Source organism: Homalodisca vitripennis, chromosome 8 (assembly GCF_021130785.1).
Source record: "Homalodisca vitripennis isolate AUS2020 chromosome 8, UT_GWSS_2.1, whole genome shotgun sequence".
NCBI classification, from domain to species: Eukaryota; Metazoa; Arthropoda; class Insecta; order Hemiptera; family Cicadellidae; genus Homalodisca; species Homalodisca vitripennis.
This window is the reverse complement of record NC_060214.1, coordinates 79,414,861-79,436,551: the sequence shown is the minus strand read 5'-3', so window position 1 is coordinate 79,436,551 and position 21,691 is coordinate 79,414,861. Positions and strand designations below refer to the sequence as shown.

Below are 21,691 nucleotides of genomic sequence, written 5' to 3'. Positions count from 1 at the left end.
TAAGGTTATAGGGTGGAAAAATTTCATTTAAAAGGCTACGTAAATTATGAGTCGTTGGTCATAATGAGAAACGTACATGAGATACAGGAAATCCAGTTTTTCAAAAATATCCCGTATAAAATGAATGAAAATATCCTGCGGAATGAGTGATTCTCAAGTGTCACGTGAACTAGTTATAACGTATACATGTAAAATAAAATAAATATTATGGTTTTTCTTACCTCTTTGAAAGAAGAAGAGACAAGCGGTTAGCAGTTGCAAGTATTTACAGTTTATCATTCCAGCTTCAACAGAGTTCAACTTGACAGAGCAGAAAGAATCAAGAACTACAGTGACTAGACATATATTATTACAATTAAATCACTAATGCGTTAATCTTTGAAGGATAAAAACAAACGATAACAGAGATAAAGATGCAATGCAAATAAATACAGCTATTAATTTAGATATTGTTTAATTATACAGTGTCGAAATTGAGTCTATGTTGATATATAAAAAAACAAAAACAAAAAATTGTTCATGCGTTTCTATTATGGCAACTATATAGGATATATTGTATTGTACATTAAACATTTATCTTTAATTTCCAAATGACCATACCATCTATTATTTGATGCAATGGTATTAAAATAATAAGATTATTTCTTAGTAAGGCTATGCCATTACTATTTGTAATTAATTTAAAACATGCGAATTACAAATAATAATTTGTTAATGCGTAGGGACTTGTAACATTGCTCTAATAACTTTCATTGCAAAGAATGAAAACTTTTGAATTTTAATATTATTTATTCATACTGTTGATATTAAACATTATAAAAGACAATAAAATCGATACCACACACTTATGAAAGTGTAGGAATAACAATGTAATCTATTATTCCTCCACAAGTTTCGGACGTACGCAATACGCTTGCTAACAATACAAACTAAATATTACATTATAAAACTCATATTGTAATACTAAGTTATTAATTTACTATGCACAGCAAATGTATAGACTATTAAATTAAATTAGTTCATAAAGTATTATAGAAAAATGGAATGTTAAATGTTACTTATTGATTAACCTATGTATATTTCAATGATGCATAAGCTGTGTATATTGTAATCCAATTAATTATTATTTTAAACTACGAGTATATCAATTAGGAGGAATTAACGTAGAATATATCAGCTTACTTTTACCTATCACTAAATCAGACTGATTTATCTAGACGTCAATCGACGCCGACTTAAACGAGGATTAGGTTCAAGCTTGTCTATCAGTTCATGAAACCAGAACAAATATCGCATACTTCGATCTCATAACACTGAAGATATTCTGAAGTTTTCTACTTAACAGAGTGTATTTCTTCTATTAAATTACAAAATAAGTTTTTTTTACTATACAAGGAAATTGTTTTTCATTCTATCTACCTTTAATCTCATATTTACCTTTGCATTTTGTGACGGCTAGCTATTATCAGAAATGTAATTATTTACGATTCATTTTCTATATTAGGAGGCTAAAAACAATTACGCAATGGATAAGGTTATTTAAGTTCGTGCGGTTTAAGTCCCAGTTTGAAGAAACAAAATGTATTTAATTAGTCACATTACTGGTAGAAAATAAAATCATAATGTTATATATCGTTTTTGTTTCTTTAATAAAAGTAAAATTTATGAACAATCTTTGGTAATGATTTTTTTAATGCATCACATTTTATTATTCATATAATAATAATAAGATAATAAGATATACATTGTCAACTACTGTCTTTATTACAGTATGATATAAACCTAATTAAATTATGACAAATATTACACGTTAATTATATATCGAAATTACAACTAACACTTATTTTAAAAGTTGAGATTCTCAAATAACTATCCATTTGTCATCCATATATGCACACCGTAATGTTTTTGTTTTCTTGTATTATAAATTCTTGACGTACAAGTGTTGATAATCTACATATTTAACTTTAGTTTCTACTTATATTCATGGCTTCTATAAAATTTAAAATATTTCTACTATTTTTAAAATCACCTGTTCATCACTTTATATAAAATGAATTTGATGTAGAACACAATACAAAACTGTTATACTTCACGTAATAGGTTTGTTTTTTTATATTTTTTATAGTTTCAAATTGCTGAAGGGTTTTTTAAAAAGTATGATTTATTTTAAGACTTATTTATATTGTTTTTATTAAAATTACCATACTTGTCAATCTAGTTATCATATTATCTGTAAAAATGTGTACGTTAATAACTTGTTGATAACCATGGATTGCCTAAATTAATGCAATAGTAATGAGTTGTATTTCACATAGTTAAGTTTTTCTAGCTAGATTACACACAAAGTTATAAGTAAATCCTTTGTGAGAATAGGATACTTAATCTAGATGCTCCAGAAAGGATTAGTGCACCATGTTTATTACACATAGATTTAATAACTGGTCCACACTATCCATAATTTATGAGTCTGTTGAAATATAGTAAAACCACCGTATATTTAAAATGAACTAAAACCATAAACAAAATAATGAACAATGCCATTGCTTTAGGTTACTGCACAGAGAATTTATTCGAATTTAATTTTCTACACCTGCAATGACAATGGATTTTCTTAACCTGATTTCTGGTTGAATATTTTAGCATATTGAAAATCTATGGAGGACGCACAAAAGACTTTATACATGTTAATACGATTTAAATCAAATATATAATGGTTTAATTAGTATCAAAATAAAATTGAGTAATACACTTCCATTTTAATGACTTAATGAAAGCAAATCTTTTCTCCTTCACTTATTAATGTATTTTTATTAATTTTAAAAACAATTCATTTAACAAATAAATTTGCCGAACATAGACTAATTCTGCTAAAAGTCTTTCTTCTAAATTTGTTATTTAAAAGTTACTATGCTAATATATTTACTTATATTTTAATTTTATTAGTTATTCAATAAATTTTACATGGGTTAAGCCTTATAAAAATATCTGTAAAAAACAAAATTTGATAATGTTCATACATTATTTCCATAAAACACTTCGAAAGGTGTATAATCAACAAGTATCAAACAGTTGCTACGTAATGGTTTTCTAATTACAATTACGATATTTTGATTTCGTAAGTCTATTTCGAAAATCTTCGGGACTTAACAAATTTCAGAGTCAGAGGTGCATATCTGTTAGTAAAAATAAATTATTACCGATGAAATGACCAATGTGTGCGTGCATCTGTTGAGCATATTCGGCCTCTCGGTGTTTGGCCGTAGAAAAATTATTTATCGAGATATGGCTGGTCAATGCGAAATTTGGACTTTGAAAAATTTCCGGAGGTTCATATCGGTTTGCTTCCAGGGTGAAAAACTCGTATAAAATAACGGTTTTAGAAGAAAGTTGTCGAATGTTAAAATGAAATAAACCGCGTTACCTATAATCAGCAGTTGGAATTTGAGTTTTAAGATTTTTCTTTCAAAAAGTTACGGGACTTTTAAAGTTTTCATGTTTTGAAAGGGAGGGACCCTTCTTGGAGGTGCATATCGGTTTGGTAATGAGTATTTTCTCGAAGACGGCTCGATAAAACTTTGTCAACGCCTATAATGGAATCTCGTACGTGTTTTAAATGTGTTTGGAAGAAAATCTATCGAATTTTTTTGACAAACGTCGGGACGCAACTCGACACGGTCAAATTCCGGCCGGTAGAGGTTCATATCGGTTTGCAAAAGTGCGGAAAACCGGAGTTTGGCCCACGTCGCGGGCAAGAAGACAGTGTTTTCGGCCTAAAGTGTGTCTTGGTGATTTTTTGAGAAAATTTTATTTTTTCGAGTTGTGGACTTAGAAACATTTTCAGAGTCCGAGGTGCATATCGGTCAGAAAATGGTTCATATCGGTTTGAAACAATTGCTCGTATACACTGAAGCAACCGAATACCAAAACAGACGACATTCGTAATTTTATCGACAGACGGACAGAGCGAATACTCTGTGACGTTTGAAATCTATGATCATCAACAATGTGCTTGTTGGTACCAACAGAAACCTTTATAACCATTTCCAATTATCTTTTTATAAAGACTTATCGCACAGATGGACGGATAAGATATACTAACCAAATTTTCTGTGACTTTCAAATCTATGATCGTCAATAATGTGCTTCATGGTACAAACAGAAACCTATATGCCAATTTCCAATTATCTTTCTATAAAGAGGTATCGCACAGACGGACAGATAGACAGACAGATTTTGTTCAAACAAATTCTTCGAAATCCAACGTGCTAAATTTCGCACTGCGCCCAGTGGACTCCCAGTGTGGGTCAGCTGTCATGTTGGCAGATTCCATATTGGAAGAAGTCTACTCCGCAAAATTCCTTGGAATACTCCTCGATCGAGGGTTGACATGGAATAACCACATTGACCATGTGTGTACCAAACTGTCCTCAGGAATATATGTTTTGAGGTCCTTGGCCTGGTATTGCCCCAGTCCTATTGATTGCGGCATATTATGGGCTAATTCACTCTCACTTTTCCTATGGGGCGGTGTTGTAGGGGGCCTGTGCAGGCAATAGTTTCCTAAGGGTGTTCAAATTACAAAAATAAGCGATTCGTATTATTGCAAAGTTGAATTTCAGAGAGTCGTGCAGGAAAGCATTCAAAACTTTGAAACTGTTGACTTTGCATAGTCTCTACAATTTAGAAACATCTTTGTTCTGTTTGTCTAAATGTGCCCTTACCAGGGGACATGATATACACGGGTATGTGACTAGAGGCAGAGATAACTACCGAACTGGAAGAAACAGAAACGGTAGTTTATGAGCACTTGCCTTCGCAGGCAGGTGTTCACTTCATCAACAGATTACCAAATTCTATTAAAAACGCCCAAACGCCCAAGGCGTAAAAAGCTCGTCTTAAGCGCTTTCTGGTGTCAAAGGCATTCTACAGCGTTGACGAGTTTCTGGCGTTTAACTGGGATACCGCCCAATTAGATAACTGACTCCAGCTCTGTAAGTGGGTTGAAATTGGCGAAGGATGAATGAGACTGGAATGTATGAAAAATTATGTAAGTTTGAATATGGTAGTTGTGTGGTAAGAGAGTTTAAAATTTAGAAATAATTATGACGTTTGCCATACAATGTGAAGAAATTGTTGCGAGCAATATTTAAAGATTTTATTTGATTTGATGAGATTTGACGGACCGAATGATTATTGTCGTTCAAAACCATGATTGGTATTAGCGTGTACTTTGTCCAACATAAACGTACACAGTTAAGAATCATCTTTTCTATCAATAGTTATCACACATACAGGCGGACAGATAGACGAACCAAATATGCTGTGTGACTTTCAAATAAACGGTTGTCAATAACGTAAATCTTTTTCAGGAATAACCAATATACCAATTTTCCAATTATCTTGTTATCAATAGATATCACACGCACGGGGGATAGACAGACGGACTGAATTCTCTCTCGTATTTGATTCTATTACCGTCAATAACTTTAATTGTTGTGCCAATAAAAACCTATATATCAAGATACAATTCTCTTTCTATCAATAGTTATCACACACACGGGGGGATAGACCAACGGACTGAATGCTCTCTCGTATTTGATTCTATTACCGTCAATAACTTTAATTTTTGTGCCAATAAAAACCTATATATAAAGATACAAATCTATTTTTATCAATAGTTATCACACACACAGGCGGATAGACCAACGGACTGAATGCTCTCTCTCGTATTTGATTCTATTACCGTCAATAACTTTAATTTTTGTGCCAATAAAAACCTATATATCAAGATACAATTCTATTTTTATCAATAGTTATCACACACACAGGCGGATAGACCAACGGACTCAATGCTCTCTCGTATTTGATTCTATTACCGTCAATAACTTTAATTTTTGTGCCAATAAAAACCTATATATCAAGATACAATTCTCTTTCTATTCAATAGTTATCACACACATAGGCGGATAGACCAACGGACTGAATGCTCTCTCGTATTTGATTCTATTACCGTCAATAACTTTAATTTTTGTGCCAATAAAAACCTATAGATGAAGATACAAATCTTTGTCTATGAATAGTTATCACACACACAGGCGGATAGACCAACGGACTGAATGCTATCTCGTATTTGATTCTATTACCGTCAATAACTTTAATTTTTGTGTCAATAAAAACCTATATATCAAGATACAATTCTCTTTCTAATCAAAAGTTACCGCACAGACAAACATATAGACAAACCTACTGAATGCTCTGTGACGTTCGTATCTACGATCGGCAATAACGTACATTATTTACTAACAGAAAACTATCTACCGATTTCCAATTATCTTTCTAGCAAGAGATATCGAACCGACGAACAAACAAGTACGTTCGCTATAATAATAAAGACGTCCATAGTACTTCGAGGTACGACTTTCTTTATCATGACATTATCTAAATAACCTTGTACTTATCCAGGTTTAGAATTGTATATAGTGGTTAAACAATTATTTTTACTATTCCTTACTGTTCCGTTCACTTAACAAATTAAAGTGATGGTTGTGATGAGGGTTGTAATTTTATTTGTATTTTATGTTAGAGGGATTAGTCAGGAAGCCCTCTCTCAATATTAGAGTGCTATAATGGTCTAACAAGCCTGTGAACTACATGTGATCTCCATGTAGGTTATACTGTATTTAACGAGATCGGTGTGTGACGTTTACACGTATCAAGAGCCGGGTACTGCTGACTATCTTGTCCTATTTAACCCTATGAGGAAAAACCTGCAAACTAAAACACTTTTTGTACCTGATTAATCGTCAATATCATATGATGATTTATAATTATGGATAGATATAAAATTATAAATCATTAATACGCATATAAATAAATAACTTAGTTGATATTTTTGCTACACAGTTTAAATAAATAATAGTTTTTTTAATTTATTTAAACTCCCAAAAAATATACAAATTGCAAGAAAAAAGTAGACCCGTTTAATGTCTGTTTAATCATATCTTTAAGGTCATACATCAACCCTAATTGTACGACCATATTATAATGCATTTGACGGTTAAAATTGGTCTTAATTGGATAAAATTCAAGGCCCTACAACTGGAAATTGCTCTTAATGGAGTTAAGGCTCTTTGGAGGGGGGCCCTTGAAATAGTTCCATCTATATGATCTCGTTACATTAATGCCAGCCTACTCTAAGTGAGCTGAGGCTATTAGGGGTTCTTTAAATAGTTTTCATCTATCTACTATTGTTATAGTAATGTGATATATTTGGACTTTCAAATAGTTTAGATGGCTAGTATATTATTAAATACGACTATACAATATAATTTACTTAATTGGTTCTGAAACATTATTGCTATTGTATTTATTATCATTGTGCTAAATATAAAACTAGGAAAATATGTTGCGTCTATGTTTAAAATCACAAGTTCATACTACAATGCTTGTGTTCATAACTAGTTACTATTGTTACAGTAATGTCATATATTATGGCTGTCAAATAGTTTATGTAGTTTTTTTATGTAGTATATTTTTTAAAATAAATAAATAAATAAATAAATATATATATATATATATATAATATAATTTAAATTTTTGGTTCCAGAAAATTACTATTGTTGTATTTACAGTATTATCATTATGCTAAACATAAAAACATGTTTGGTTTTTGTTTTAAAATCTCAAGGTAATACTACTATATTAATACCAGATACGATTACTATGTAAGAAACAGATGTTTAAAATAAAGTATTTATCATTCTAATGAACAGTTTGTAAAACACTTCAAGACTCTTATTTGCTAATGATATTCCAGTGTTTGTTAGGAAAACATTAATTAAGTAACAAGTATAAACTTTATTCATCCGAACTCGTCTAACATTATTACTGACGGTTTAATTAACATTCAAGATTTTATTAATTTAGCATTCCTCTTCTTTTCTTTCTTGGACATTATTAATGGACCATATCGGTGTTTGTTCTGTAAATTACGTTATTATGTAATTTAATGTGTAATATAGAACAAAAATGTGGTAATATCCCTAATTCATTTTTTTACTTAACAATAATACTTTAATTTCAATTAAGTTCTACCGAATTAGGAAAATTATTGTGAATAAACCTTTTATTTCTAATATTGAAATACATGTATAAATTAATTAGCTGAGTGTGTGAGAAATAAAAACAGACCGCTTAATCCAGTAGCGTGGCCAGTTTTACAAAGTATAAACTAATAATAAATGAGACATTTATAAAGGAAACAGGATTTTTCCGGACATTTGCCATCGTTCAGTGAAACAAGAAAACAGTAACACTACGTTTCGAGATCTGCAATCTGATCTCTTCTTCAGGTAAAGAACTAACCTAATACATAATTACAAACTAAGTTAAAATAAACAAATCTTACTAAAGCGTTGTGGCACGCCTAAGTCAGGAATCACAACCTACATGTTGTTGTCAACTTCACTAACACTAAAGACATGCACTTGATACAAAACTATACAAAACACTAATCATTAAAAGTAAACTACGGAATACAGGTCACAATGCGTCTTCACTCGTCTACTGACCACCTACGACTGAAGAATCTTTACCTGAAGAAGAGATCAGATTGCAGATCTCGAAACGTAGTGTTACTGTTTTCTTGTTTCACTGAACGATGGCAAATGTCCGGAAAAATCCTGTTTCCTTCACAATCCTTCCATCGTCAAAAATAACCTTTAAACAGACATTTATAAATGAGAAAAGTTTATAATATTCATAATTTAAATAAATATCTAGTTTTTCTAGAAATATTGTTAAGTATTTATTTCAAGAACCCATATATTTATAATAAAAATTCGTTATCATATTCGTCTAAAACTTGCTGTTTGAACTCGTTTAGGGCACTGAGAAATTCTGCACAGTCCAGCTTAAAGTCAGCAGTAGGAGTAATTGTACAGTTCCTACACTTCTAGTCCCTAAACGATTGGGGTTATCTTCCATCAACCTTCAATCTACGATGCAACGAGAGTGGAATCATTTTTCATAACCGCCGGACAATTTCAATCTCTTGTTCCACATCATCATCCTTCTTCGATTTCTAATAGGTACCAATCCCACACGACATGTTGTAACGGACGAGACGGGACTTGGGAATTAGATAATCAGAAAACTGTTGGCCGCAAAAATCTGATTTTAATTTAACCTTTCACATTAATAATTATTACAATACTATTCACATTCCCTAAACTGTAATTTTAAAATATATTAATCACTCATCAGCGAAACAGTAGGTTACAAATTTAAGATTTTAGAGGGAAGGGCAAACACGGAGCGACGCGTTACGTGCGAGTACCGGCGATCAACTCACCCCACGCACATACTTTTTCGCTACAAATTTTTGTTAAAATGGCGGACTAGACTCCGTACGGTGCTGCTCCCAAACGATTTACTTGGGCGTAACAGAGTCTAGAAACGACACAACTTGGCCAGACACAGGCTGGAGTCAGCAGAATCAGCAAATTCCTCAGCCAGCTGCAGCTAAAGCTGCCACGGGTATCGGGCTACTTCCGCTTAACAACTCAGTTGAGATCAACTAGAATATTCCGAGCAACTATTACTTGGACTTATATCTTACTAAATAAATATATAATAATCACTGTTCCTTATTTCCTTTTAATAATTTAGGTGACGGTAGATATTTTGTAAGTAATAGTACTTACATTTTACTGTTAGGAACAATGAAGAATCGTTGGTTGGTAATACTACAATATAAATACTGTAGTACTTCACTGGTCAATAATAATATTGACCTCACAGTGTCAAATGGTCAGGGGCTTTCTTAATGGGCCGTCACACACCCCTCACCCTTAGACCATGCTGTCCTCAGCATGAGGTAACATAAAACGGTAAGTCCAGTGTTCTACAGGTGTCCCTTGTTTTTTTGTTTTTTTTTTTTTTTTAATTGATTCAGGAATTTGTTTCAGCTAATCTCAACTGGTATTTAGATATTGAAATAGAAAAAAAGAAAAAAAAATGTTGGATGTCCTTATCTGGACTCTCTTTCGAAGTTAAATTTGTACTAACATATCTTGCTAAAAATCGATGGAAACTTGCAAACATACGTCGCTCGGGTGTGCCTCTCCCTTCACAGAAAGTCAATAAAACAAAAGCTTCATTAATTCAAAAATAAACTTCAAAATTCAAGGTTGACTAACATACTCAGCAATAACAAATTTCGTTTCAGAAAACGAAATAAAATTTAACATAAATAATTAAAGTAACATGGTTGTTGAATAGTGACATCTATAATTAATACGCTCACAACAAGAAAGACACTCTAACACTAGGCAACCAAACATGTTTTAAACAACAACCCTTAGTGACACAACAACTATTTGCGGGATTATGGAGAAGGAGGAGATTGTTAATTTTAGTTTCCTACCCCTTTTTTTCTTTTTTTTTCCACCACAGTGGATTGTTAAGGTCCAATTATTACAAAAAAAGGTATTTAAGTGTGTCGATTAGGAAATTTTAACCGCTACTTGCCCAGTATAGGTGAAGCCGCATGGGCTTTCACTCGGGGCCGCCGTAGGTCAGTCACCCCTTTAAAATTGAAACAGTTGTTAAGTCACAAGGTCTTACTACTAAAACGAGAATACACATTTTAAGTTAAAAAATACCAATATACAAATTGACATATACACTGCCATTAATAGCCAAAACGAGGCAACTAAAACCCTTATAACAGAACCTTAAGTCGCTTAACCATTACCTTAAGTCGTTGGCATTGCCATACACCTAGTAGTGCCAAAAATTGTTCGCTTGATATTTTCTTAATCTAACATTATGGAAGCTAAATTTAGAGGCATGCATATGTTTAACATAACAACACATTAAAACATCAAGTACTCTTTAGCTCACTTGAACAGCAAAAACATTCACGAATTACAACTTATAATTTCCTTAAACAATCATCTATATACTATTGGGAGTTTGAGTACTATTCGTGAGCTAATTTAAAATAATATTAAAAGTGCTTGCGTAACATTTTGGTAGGGCTGGCAACGGTACAGCAGTTGTCTTGCTGATGGGGCCCGGGAGATCCCACAGCAAGGCATTTACCACAGTCTTAATTGCTGTGTGCTCATCATGTATTAATAATTTAATAATTTATTTATTTTCTTTAGGCATCCACAGTCCAGTATTGGGAAGCGATGGGAATGGGTATAAGGGGAAGGGGGTGCCGGCTTTACCTTTCTGTGGACACCAGATATCACTCATTGGATATTGATCATAATATTAATTTATGAAAAATTCTCCCTTACCAGCCTCCAACGAAACCCTACGACTACTCGTTACACATTAATAATACAACGTTAAATTTTTACAATGTTACAAATTTATACTATGACGAAACATGGCAAAATCTTGTTACTTACTAACTAAACCCCTGTAAATGGTCCCAATATTAGAAAAAATTCGATTTTCCTGTTCAAGGCCTATGATAAGTGCACCATGGGTCGACCCTTGTAAGTTCACACGGAGACACATCAATTTCGAAACACTGTCGAAAGTTCCTCATTCAGGTTGAGCTCAACACAATATTAGAATTCACTTACGTTCGTAGGATCCTCATACGTCTGACACATACGTAACGGCTAGTACACACCAAGCTTGGATTTCGGTTATGCGATAATACCAGATCCTCCTGGCACGCACTCTCGTTCTGGTTGGTTACTCTCTCTAACGGTCTGCTCATCTGGGACAATCGACTTCCCAAGGTCTCTGAGTTCTGCATCGGTCCGGGTAGCTTCGGGGTGCCGTCGGCTACCTCTCAGGCTGGCACGGAGCAGATTGGCAACTCGTACTCGATATCTCAAACAGATAAAAACAACAATTAATAACACAGTAATCGTAGATCCACTCAATATGACCTGCTTAACTATACGATGCTTAAAACGATTGACTCTGAGGTGCTGGAAAGTACTCTCTAAAGAATACTCCTTTACGCTTAGAGTGCCAAGTTGGTCATCCAATGCTTGGAGGACCTTCAAAGTATCATTCACGTCCTGATTCAACAGTTCGGTTTCTTCTTTACTATATATCCCATCTATTTCAGGAAAAGTTATCTTTCCAAAATCGCTCGAGTGCCAGGAGCTGCCGAAGAATCGGGCAGGCATCCTGTACCCGTCTGCAATCAGGTCACATCGATCCCGATTCGGAATTTCACCCACCCCTTTCAGAATGGTTGTACTAACGTTTAGACCAGCATCCCGTCTAAAGCAATTCAATACTACTTTGGCTTCACCCGAGGTAGTATAGATCCATCGGGTTGGAGTTCTAATTAGGACTGGGGATTTCAGGCCGGATATCAACTTTCTAGTGCACAACGTAATTTTCTCTTTCAGCAAAAGTTCAATTGGACAATTTGGTCGTTGGTGTACATTAAATAATACTTCCGACAGAGGACACACTGTTAAAGGGCCGAAACTACACTCACTTCGGTAATGGTCAGATGAATAAACGGTATAGGTTTGTCTGTCCTTGCTAACTATTAATTTTTGGTCGTCTACTTCCCACTTCACCCATCTTTTCAGAGAAGGGTCAAAAAACAGGATAAGTTATTACATTGAAAACTTCATACACTTGGTTATCATTTTTCAATGGGAGCTTAATGAGTACTCTAAGCTGTGTTTTCCGTAGCATACGATTTGATTATTGCAAATTTATAGAAGCTATGGAGGTTTTCTAACTTAACGTCTAAGAATAATTTTGCAGGTGGTGGTATAACCTGTTTTACAGATTTCAGGACCTCTAGGAACTGATGAGGGGGTAATAGGTTGCTAGTCATCCTATTTGCAGCCAAGTCCTCTACAGCTTGGTGAAGTTGATTCATTCTTTGTACAGCAAGGTTAATGGCATCTTTAATTTCTGACAAGGCACAACTTAATTTTAAGTATTGGAAAAGAGTATTAAACAAACTTGAGAAAACGGATTCTGTTCTGGAGTTTTGAGCCATGTTGTCATGCATCACTTGGTGATACGCTTTCAAGATGTAAATCATTTTATTTATTACCCTCGAATGGTTTAAAATTTCTGAGTGCATGTTATCTAAGACAGTTAATTGATCTGTCGTGTCGTGATACATTTCGTCATTCCTTATATTGGCCTCATCTATCTTACTATTCATAACTTCCAAATCGCTATCGATTACAGTTCCAAACAAGAATTTTAGTACATGACCACCGGCATCAAACAGACCGCGCTTCTTTTGGGTACGCGGCAGCAGAGTGACCAAGTCACTCGTTTTGCCAACGTAGTCGGTCACCATCTTTTGTAGTCCATAATATTCGTATCTGAAACTGGTTTCAAGGTCATGCACTATGGTATGTAAGCTGTTGTTTTGCGAGAGAAGATTTTGGAAAAAACTCATCATACTGACCTCTTACCTTTACCAAGATTATACTTAGATTTCTGTTTTCCTCTTCCACTCCTGTCAGGTTGTACTGGAGCACCACAGTCCAGTAGCTGTCTGTAAGTAAAACGTCCCCTTCTTTCTCGAATATGACACCCTGGTGGAAGCAGAGGACACCTTCCAGGATCAACAAAACGCCTAAAAGGCCTACAACAGAACATCTATGATTTCATGTGACACGATCAAATTCGATATCCACCTTTTCCCAGGCTATGTAGCGAGCACTATTCCCCAACTATTCCAAAGCTCTTCAAAAGTCTAAACAAAGTCACCCCATCTCGCGGGTTCTTTCTTACTCCGTTTTGGGCGTCCGATACTTGCAGGCCCGGCTACTGCTACCGGGGCTTGGGTTTCATCGTCACCCTTTACATCTCCGTTTAAGTTCTGCAGACCACTATCATCTACCTCTTCATCACTGGAACTATTCTCGTTTTGCTTTTCTTTCTGCGCGGTCGAAGGACGCGGACGTTCCTTATAAGGTTTGATACGGTTCACGTGCACGACGACCTCTCGCTTTCGTATTCGAAGAACAACATTTAGAGGTGATACCACTCTAACTATGGGATATGGTCCTTTCCATAGTTTTGATAATTTCTTTACACGATGCCGTCCTATACTGGGTACATGCAATAATACAAACTGCCCTTCGCGGAATTCGGTTGATTTAGCTTTCTTATCATACTGACTTTCATTACGGCCTCGGGCTCTGGCTTTAAGCACTGCAGTTTCCTTGTAAGCTTCCTGTAGTTTCTCCCGGAGGGCTTCGATATGATTGTCATATATATCTGTCTCATCCGTAATCTTCAGATCCGCTTCCATAGGAACCTCCATTTTCCGACCAAAGATTAACTCATACGGAGAATACCCAGTACTCTCATGAGATTGGGAGTTATAGGCCATGGTGACATAAGGCAAGTATTCATCCCAATTGGTCTGGTTCCGGTTAACAAAATGACTCAACATTCTCATCACAGTGGAATGGACCCGCTCCAGTCTGCCATTACTCTGAGGATGAAAACCAGTAGTTTGGATTTTTCGAACGTGCAGAAATTTGCATAAGTCTTTAATTAAGCCGGATGTAAAGTTAGCTCCTTGATCGGTAACTAAGGCCTTTGGCACGCCAAACTTGGTTATCACCCTCTGCACTAGTGCTCGAGCAACACTTTCGGTGGTCTGATCTGGCAGTGGAACAAACTCACAGTATCTGGAAAAGTGATCCATAACACTGAGAATATAAACGTTGCGGGATTCGCTAATGGGCAGAGGACCAACTATATCTGCCGCTATCACTTCGAAGGGCTCCTGGGGTTCGTTGAAGACGTCACCCAGGGGCGCTTTCGCTTTACCGTAATTCGTTCGTTGGCTACAGCTACGACATGTCCTGACGTAATTCATAACGTCTCTTTCCATACCTCTCCACCAGAACTTCTGTTTCACCCGGTCTAGTGTTTTTGCCACTCCGGCGTGTCCGGCTGTGGGCAAATCATGATTGATCCTAATTATCTCCTGGACTAAGGAAGTTGGTACTACAATTTTCTTTTCACCCGAGCTCAAACGGTACAGGACCTTCTCCGGGCTCATCCGGAAGTTCTTGGCTTGTCTCAAACCCTGAACTACGGGATCTTCGCGTTGACGTGTTCTAATTAACTCAAGGTCAACGACAGGGAGCACTTCCTGTTTAACCGCTCGCACTGCGCGACTTAGCCCATCCGCGTTAGTGTGTTTTTTTCCGGCTTTATGTTCTACCGTGAAATCAAACTCAGCTAGTCGCAACGACCATCTCATCAGCCTACTGCTAGGGTCCTTAAGCGACATCATCCACTTTAGAGCGGAGTGATCGGTGATTACTTTGAAAGGACGCCCCAACAAGTAGCATCTGAAATATTTTGTACTCCAGACTAGACTAAGTAATTCGCGCTCGGTTGTCGAGTAGTTCTTCTCGGCTGGGAATAATGTTCTAGAACAGTACGCTACGGGGTGTTCCCGGCCATCTATCTCCTGTGAGAGGACTGCTCCTAAGGCAACAGTACTCGCGTCTGTCGCTAATATGAACGGCTTGGTAAAGTCAGGGTATATCAACACAGGAGCAGATATTAGTTTTGTCTTTAAGAGATCAAAAGCCTCCTGACATTCTGGTGTCCACACAAATTCGCTATCCTGTTTGGTCAACTCGAATAGTGGACGTCCAATGGTGGCAAAACCGTCAATGAAACGCCGATAATAGCCAGCCAAACCTAGGAAAGAGCGCACGTCCTTCACCGTAGTGGGCACAGGGAAGTCCCTTACAGCCGATACCTTTCCAGGATCGGGTTCAACACCTTTCTTAGTGATTACATGACCAAGATAGCTGACTTCATTGACCACAAAATTACATTTACTAAGTTGTACTGTCAGGTTCACATTTTGTAATTTCGATAGCACTTCACGAAGGGCTTCCAGGTGTGAAGGCAAGTCCCTGGAAAACAAAATTATGTCATCCAAGTAGACAAGGCATTTCTCACCTTTCAAGCCCATTAACACTGAGTCCATTAGTCTTTGGAAAGTAGCCGGAGCCGTGTTTAGTCCAAATGGCATACGCTGATACTCATAATGTCCGCCGGGGACATTGAATGCTGTTTTTGGTCGGCTATCTTCGTCAACTCGAATCTGGTGATACCCAGACCGGAGATCTAACGTCGTGAACATCTGGCACCCGCCAAGTGAGTCCAGTGTTTCTGTGATGTTCGGGAGGGGGTACACGTCAGGGGTGGTCACCGCATTAAGTCCTCTGTAGTCGACACAAAACCTTAATTTAGGGGTACCGTCGGGAGATTTCTTAGGCACAAGTACTACAGGCGATGCCCACTCGCTCTGACTAGGAACAATGATACCTTTGTTTAGTTGATCTTTAACTAATTCGTCAAGTGTGGCCTTCTGATGGTATGGTACGCGATACGCTTTTTTGTAAATAGGGGCTGCATTCCCGGTTCGTATGACATGTGTCACTGCCGAAGTACAACCCAGGGGTTGGTCTTCACTGTGAGCAAGAACATTTTTGAATCCCATGAGAGTGGACTTCACAAGGTCTCGCTCGTGACTTGGCAGATGCCTAAGCTTCTCGTCCAAGCACGCCTCTAAGTCGGACTCGTCAGAACGACTCACCATGCCTACTCTTGCCTGTGGCCTTTTGTAGCTATGAAGTGCTATGTCGCGCACAACAGTGGCCAATTTCACTTTACCCTGTTGGTTCAGATGCAACCCGTGCTTTGTGTACATGTTATGGCTTAATTTTCCTTTGAGGTCTAGAAATTCAATCCTACCCTGTTGAATTTTATCTCTATTTTTAGCTAAATTTTGAATGATGGATTTAAGAATTCCGTTGGCATCTCCAAGTTCGGATTTGAGGTCTTGATCATAGCGGTCAAATATCGACAGAACAGTTACTCTCGCTTTCCACTTCACCGGAAAATTTTCAAATGCTTGTTTCAGGGTTAACGGGTAAGGCGCACACTTGTCAACATCGTTTGTTCCCCCTATCAAGATCACCGTGTCGTTCTCGGTCAATGTATCAATAGTACTACCAAATTTCGAGGTTACTTGTTTTAGTTTTCCATTGGGCATGAAAAAGACTTCTACATCAAAATTTCTAGGTAGTCTTTCGGATAGTATTTCCTGGAGTCCACGACCATGACTGTCTGCTAAAACTAGTAGTTTTTGTCGCACAGGATTTCCTCCCTCCACTGGGTCGAAATCTCTGTCGAGCGTTCCTAACTTCAAGTTCTTGGGTAGAGTTAACTCCTCAGCACTTGCGTTTACGGTCTTGACCCAAACAGCGGTTTCCTTTTACCTTTGTCAGGGTTCGAGCAAGATAAACACCGTGCATGATAAAGTCAGGGGGTTCAATCACAACGTCCTTTCCTTCTAAGTCGTCGGAACCGGTGGCACATCGGTTAGTCTTCACTTGGATAATCTTTTCACACCGGGGCGGAATTTTCACATCGCTACAGCAGTACACATAGCGTTGCTGTTTTGGAGGTGCACAGCTAGCTGAGGGACGGTTAGGATCCGGCACGGCCTCCCCTTTCTTTATCCGATTTAACCAAATGTCTCCACCATACAACCGAAGTAGACCATGTTCAACATTTATTTCTCCGTTTCCTTTGCCCAAAATATCGCAACCAAGTACGGCTAGGTATCCCTTAGGGAGGTTCCCAACCACAAAATTTCCTACCACTTCAACGCCCGGTTTCATTTTTAAAGTCAACTCTTGTCGCCCGTAAGTTTTCAATGTCCTACCAGAAATACCTTTCAAAATTACGTCTGGTTTGGTGAGCTCAGCGGATGAGGCTCCTCTTTTTACGAGGGAAACCTGCGCTCCAGTGTCAATTAGGACCTTTCCCTCTGCATCTTCTATCTTACCGATGGCTACAAGTTCATCTACCACATCTCGAATCTCGGGGACAGTCCTGACCTGCTTCTCAGTAGTGCAGTTCTTACGAGTCGTACACATATTTAGGTTCACCTTAGTAGGTAGCTGCGAAACAGCTTCCTTTAATTCCGGGGCTTCGTGTCGGTGGATCCACTTACCCCGCTCCCGTTTCCCGAATGAGGTCTTTTAGAGTCTAGTCGAACTCTACAATCTTTCTGTATGTGGCCTGCCTTGTTGCAACGCCAGCACGTTATTCGACTAGAGCGCTCCTCTCTTTTATTCCTGCAGTCCCGAGAGATGTGGCCTTTCATATGACAATTAAAACATGTAATATCTGAGGTATTGGCTGCCTGGAACACCTTGCGTTCAGGCGTGGGACGGGCATTGCCCCGAGTCGGCCCGCGAGGAGGAGGAGGATATGCTAAGTCTGGTTCGAGTACACCCACGTTAGATGTTACCGCACGCGTGGTGATGGACCTCAAGCGTCCCGCTTCTGCCTTTCTACCCATCACTCTCAGTTGTTCAAGAGAGGTAACATCAAAAAGAGCAAGCCGGTCTTGCAGCTGGGGATGTAAGTTATGCAATATTTGCCTAAGCTTTACTTCTTCCACTACGGGTGTTGACAAGCGACTGTACAACCCCTCCATCGCAGCGATAAATAAGTCAATGGGTTCCGTTTCGGCTTGAACTCGATTGAATATCTCTTGCTGTAGGTATATGTCATGGTCAGGATGTTGGAAGACCAGTTCCATATCCCTACACAGCTGTTCCCAGTTCTTGAGACGGCCTATCGTGGATCGATACCACGTTAGGGCAGGTCCCGTGAACAAATCCACTGCCGAATCAAACAGTTCGGTTGTGGTGACCCCTCGAGCTCTGCGCAGTTCTTCTGCTCTCTGCAGAAACGCCCCTACGCTCTGTGATTGGCCGTCAAATTGTAAGCCCCATTTATACACAGGCACTCCTCTACTATGTGCGGATGACGTTAAGTTAAAATTTTGTTGCGGTGTGATCGCGATGGTTGAATCTATTTGTCGAGCAAGTGCACCGACGGTGATGTGGCTTGTTGCCTCTGGAGGCGATTTCACATCCGCATTTTTGGGCCGCGGGGTCTGCTCGGCTGTTGAATTTTCAGCTTCGACGTTTGCCGCGTCTTTCTTGGCTTCGGCCGCGTCACACAGTTCTTTGGTCTTATCCATTAACACCTCATGACGTTTTGCGATACTTTTGTCACCTAATGCGCCTATTGGTATACGTCCCGCCCTTAAATAGTTATGCCACATCCTGGCTTGAAGACGCTGACCTTCAGTGTCTGTATAGTCCCCCTCATATTCATTCGCGGAGGCAGCCAATGACTTATATTTATCTTCACAGGCCTCCAGTTCCTCATCTACATTTAAGGAAGCTAAGACAGCCTGATCAATAGGCGTACCTGCCTTAACACACTTCGTCAGCCGTTTTCTTAAATCCTCAGCCGTACCGGAAGTAGGCTGTCCGCGGATTTTCAATTCATATTGATTCTCTTCCTTTTTCAAGAGATACGCGTTCATAGTGTATGCCAATACTAAATTCCAAAGGGGAAATGAAAATTCCATACACTAACTCAACTCTTCAAATAATTTTAAAAATTGTCACGTTCAATTAATCAATTAATTTTTTTTAGTTACTCGTCATTAAATCAAACCCTCACGCAATATCTCTTCAAATGTCTAACTAATCATCACAGTTATACGCCTAAGTCCACGTAGCGTTTAATATTTTTAATTTAAAATTCGATAAATTTAGTTCCTGATTTATGAATAAACTTTTTAGTCAATAACAAGTTTTAATATTGAATTAGTCACTAAGCTATTCCTCACACCGCCATAGGCACCCTACAGTAATCAGTAAAGTCCAAAAATTTCGACTAAGTCCTTAGCTCAAAATATCGAATTAAATTCCGAAATTATCATAGAATAGCTAGTTATCACTTATTGAATCGGTAACCGTTCAATTCTAATTTTGCTTTGATTCTACTACTTATGTTGTAAGTTCATACTATCGCAATCAATAATAAATAATAAACAATCAATAATTAATTAATTTTTATAGTATGTCAAATGCGCTGGCGTCTTTTGACCTGACATGGAAAATTAGCCACAATGCGACTCTATATTTTTCAGAGTCGATGTCTCAAGTTATTATTATTCTATTTATTTTAATTTGACATTAAATTCAATCAATCAATTATAATTAATTATCAGCCATTTTCAATGACGCCCAGACGGCTTCCAACGCACTTTAACACACTAGGTATGGTTATTCTAATATTAGTTTATACTAATACTAGGTTAGTTTAAAAGCTTCTATTGTATGTTAAACAAGTTAAGGTTATAGTTACAATACTGTTAACTAAGAATAAGTAGCAGTTAACGTGGACTGTTAGGCTTCACTGCCTTTATGATAGTCTGAGCTGATGCCTAAATCAATGCATCACTATCAAATTTAAATACGTTTTCCAAATATGCTTTAATTTAAATTGATAATATATTACCAGATTATTTTCAAATTTCAACTAATTGATTAATATTTGTGCCCTTCCTCTAAAAATATACAAAATAAATTTTGAATAGAAGAACTATTAATTAATCTGCTAGCTGATTATTATTGCTAGCTTAGGTTAAGCGTAATAGATTATTTTTTACTTACTGGAATCGCTGATGATCCGCAGTCCCATCTCCACAGGGTTTCTCAGCTCCGTAGGACTCGCAGAAACGTGGAAACAATTCAATCACGGACTTTTGAACCGCACCTTCACACCTGACACCACTTGTAACGGACGAGACGGGACTTGGGAATTAGATAATCAGAAAACTAGTTGGCCGCAAAAATCTGATTTTAATTTAATCTTTCACATTAATAATTATTACAATACTATTCACATTCCCTAAACTGTACTTTTAAAATATATTAATCACTCATCAGCGAAACAGTAGGTTAAAAAAATTTAAGATTTTAGAGGGAAGGGCAAACACGGAGCGACGCGTTACGTGCGAGTACCGGCGATCAACTCACCCCACGCACATACTTTTTCGCTACAAATTTTTATTAAAATGGCGGACTAGACTCCGTACGGTGCTGCTCCCAAACGATTTTACTTGGGCGTAACAGAGTCTAGAAACGACACAACTTGGCCAGACACAGGCTGGAGTCAGCAGAATCAGCAAATTCCTCAGCCAGCTGCAGCTAAAGCTGCCACGGGTATCGGGCTACTTCCGCTTAACAACTCAGTTGAGATCAACTAGAATATTCCGAGCAACTATTACTTGGACTTATATCTTACTAAATAAATATATAATAATCACTGTTCCTTATTTCCTTTTAATAATTTAGGTGACGGTAGATATTTTGTAAGTAATAGTACTTACATTTTACTGTTAGGAACAATGAAGAATCGTTGGTTGGTAATACTACAATATAAATACTGTAGTACTTCACTGGTCAATAATAATATTGACCTCACAGTGTCAAATGGTCAGGGGCTTTCTTAATGGGCCGTCACACACACCCCTCACCCTTAGACCATGCTGTCCTCAGCATGAGGTAACATAAAACGGTAAGTCCAATGTTCTACAGGTGTCCCTTTTTTTTTTGTTTTTTTTTTTTTTTAATTGATTCAGGAATTTGTTTCAGCTAATCTCAACTGGTATTTAGGTATTGAAATAGAAAAAAAGAAAAAAAATGTTGGATGTCCTTATCTGGACTCTCTTTCGAAGTTAAATTCGTACTAATATATCTCGCTAAAAATCGATGGAAACTTGCAAACATACGTCGCTCGGGTG

At 37.2% G+C, this 21,691-nt stretch overlaps 1 pseudogene; it reads right to left on the bottom strand.

Annotated features, from left to right (window-relative positions):
* Nucleotides 1-21,691, bottom strand: part of LOC124368245 — a 151,092-nt pseudogene that overhangs the window by 19,690 nt on the left and 109,711 nt on the right.